A 3,061-nucleotide genomic window follows, 5' to 3' on the forward strand; every position below is an offset into this window, starting at 1 on the left:
GCCCATCTGCACCACCACTGAATCTTCAGAAGATAACAAGACCCATCTACAAGATCACTGCTTCAACAGAGCCACATCTGTCATTCCAGGAGCACTGCAGCCACCATTTAATGGGACTAATACCAACACTCTGACCCACAGGGTGTCAGGTCATATTCTGACTCTGTCAGTGTTATTTTGTATTACTATATTTTAATTTTTTCTAACAAAAACTATTATCCCTACTCCCACATTTTTGCCTGAGAGCCCCTTAATTTCAAAATTACAATAATTCAGAAGGAGAGGGTTTACATTTTCCATTTCAAGAGAGGTTCCCACTTTCCTAAGCAAACACCTGTCTTTTCAAACTGAGACAACAAAGTGACAAAAGACCATAGCTATGACCAGCTGTGAGACAGCATAAAACAAGCACAGACAAGAACCAGCCAGTGGAGGAGAACCCAAGCAGCAAGGCCACAGGGCAGAGCTGCTGCTGTCAATGGGCTCCAGGCTGCACAGCCCAGCCCAAGGCAGCCACTCAGGGCAGGAAAGGGACCTGGACAAGGAACAGAACCATGAGCAGGATCGAGGCGCTTGTGGTCCAGGAGCTGTGGGCAGCTACACCACAGCCAGAGCAAGAGCCACAGTCAGGGCTGGCACCAAGAGCCAAGCTTGGGCTCAGACTCTGCTAATGAGAGACAGAAATGGAAAAGGAAGAAAAGAAGCCACAGCCAGGACCAGCACTGTAAGGACCAGAGGAAACAGTGCTCAGAGTCCTGGGGGTGCTCCCCTGGCTCCAGCCTGAAGCATGGGCAGGGAGTGGCACCACAGGAGGGATGGATCCAAGTCCTCTGTGTCCTCCATCAGCTCCCCTGCCCCACCACATCCCCAAGAGGCACTGGGGCAGCAGGTGAGCCTGAGGGAAGAACAGAAGAAACAGGCAGCTCTGCTAAAGGCCTTGGAGACATCCAAGGAGAAGCAAGCACAGAGGTTGGCCAAGAAGGTGGCCAAGGAGAGAAAGAAACGGGAGAAGATAGGCTGCAGTGAGGAGTACATGGGCTACACCAACACTGATAATCCTTTCAGGGACAATAACCTGCTGAGCACATTCATCTGGAGCAAGGCTCTGGAAAAGGAATGGATCAGCCATCTGGATGAGAAGGACCCGAAGGAGAGGATCAAGCAAATCCAGGAGGACAATCGCCTGGAGCTGCAGAAGATGAAGCAGCTGCGCCTGGAGCAGGAGCGGGAAAAAGCCATGCGGGAGCAGGAGCTGGAGATGCTGCAGCAGGAGAAAGAGGCAGAGCACTTCAAAACCTGGGAAGAGCAGGAGGACAAGTTCCACTTGCAGCAGGCCAAGCTATGGTCTAAGATCCGGATTCCGGATGGGAGGGAGAAACCCATTGATCTTCTGGCCAAGGACATCAGTGCAGAGGATGATGACCTGGCTGTGGAGATGCACGAGCCCTACACCTTCCTAAATGGAAGGTTGACCATCTCTGACATGGAGGACCTGGTGGAGGACATCCAGGTGTACATGAAGCTGGATCAAGGGAAGAACACAGACTTCTGGATGGACATGACCATCATCACAGAGGATGAAATAGCCAAGCTCTGCAAGCTGGAGGCCTCTAGGAAAGGAGGACCAGGGGAGCATCGTGAGGCCTCTAGGAAAGGAGGACCGAGGAGCATCGTCAATGCCTCGGTCAGCTCAGATGTGCAGGCCGTGTTCAAGAGGAAGACCTACAACCAGCTGCAAGCTCTGTACCAGGACATCAAGAGCAAGATCCAGGCAGGAGGGCCCAACCTGGACACTGGGTACTGGGAGAGCCTTCTGCATCAGCTGAAGGCTGACATGGCTCGGGCCAAGTTACAGGAGCAGCACCAGGACATGCTGCGTCAGAAGCTCTACAAGCTGAAGCAAGAGCAGGGTGTGGAGTGTGAACCGCTCTTGCCCATCATCAAGCAGGAGCCAGCTTCCCTCAGCAACAGGCTGGATCCTGAGGAGAGTCTTGACATACAGCCAGGGCCATCCTCAGAGCCAGAGCAGGACACAGAGGCCAAGTGAGAAGTGGAGGGGGAGGCTGTGCTGATGAAGGAGAATCTGATCCAGCAGAGCCTGGATGACTATGATGCGGGCAAGTACAGCCCCCGGCTGCTGGGCCCCAATGAGCTGCCCTGCAATGCCCACATGCTGGAGGCCAAGGAGGACACTCATCAGCTGCTGCTCCTGTGCCAGCAGCTCCAGGTGACAGGCAATGCTCCTGAGGACACCCACAACATCATCTTCCGTAAGGCTAAGGAGGACATGGGCGCAGATGAGGCGCAGTTCAGCATGGAGATCCCGCTCACAGGCCAGGCCTATCTGTGGGCTGACAAGTACCAGCCCCGCAAGCCTTGCTTCTTCAACAGTGTGCACACAGGCTTCGAGTGGAACAAGTACACCCAGACCCACTACGACACTGACAACCCCCCACCCAAGACTGTGCTGGGCTATAAGTTCAACATCTTCTACCCCAACCTCATTGACAAGCGCTCGATGCCCAAGTACTTCCTGGAGGCCTGCCAGGACAGCAAGGACTTTGCCATCCTGTGCTTCCATGCCTGGCCACCCTAAGAGGACATCGCCTCCAAGATTGTCAGCAGGGAGTGGGAGTATTCCACCGCCATGGCTTCCGCTGCCAGTTTGCCAATGGCATCTTCCAGCTCTGGTTCTACTTCAGGCAGTACAGGTACCGCCGGTGAGGGGCTGCTCAGCACCCTTGGACACCTGCCAGGGGTAGGCAGGGGGCATCATCTCATGGCACAGACACTGCTCCAGGCAGGGCCCCGAGGCCTGGCCCTGAGACTCTTGTATAAATAAAACTGATTTTTACCAATTTTTACAGTTTGGGAGGAATTCAAAGCTGTTTGAACACCATGACACAGTTGCAATGCTGCTAGCTTTTACTATAATAATTAAAAATTTAAGCTCTTATCTATGCACCTATCTACATCACATAATATTACAATGACTTTACCACACTCTCCTTGTAATTCCTTCAGGAAAATCATTCTGGTTTTATTTTAAGCATGTATTGTT

At 52.8% G+C, this 3,061-nt stretch overlaps 1 pseudogene; it reads left to right on the forward strand.

Moving 5' to 3' along the window:
- The first annotated feature begins 478 nt into the window (after positions 1 to 478).
- LOC129120064 (splicing factor Cactin pseudogene) lies at positions 479 to 2,724 on the forward strand (annotated as a pseudogene).
- Positions 2,725 to 3,061: the final 337 nt, after the last annotated feature.

This window comes from Agelaius phoeniceus, chromosome 5 (genome assembly GCF_051311805.1).
Source record: "Agelaius phoeniceus isolate bAgePho1 chromosome 5, bAgePho1.hap1, whole genome shotgun sequence".
NCBI lineage: Eukaryota > Metazoa > Chordata > Aves > Passeriformes > Icteridae > Agelaius > Agelaius phoeniceus.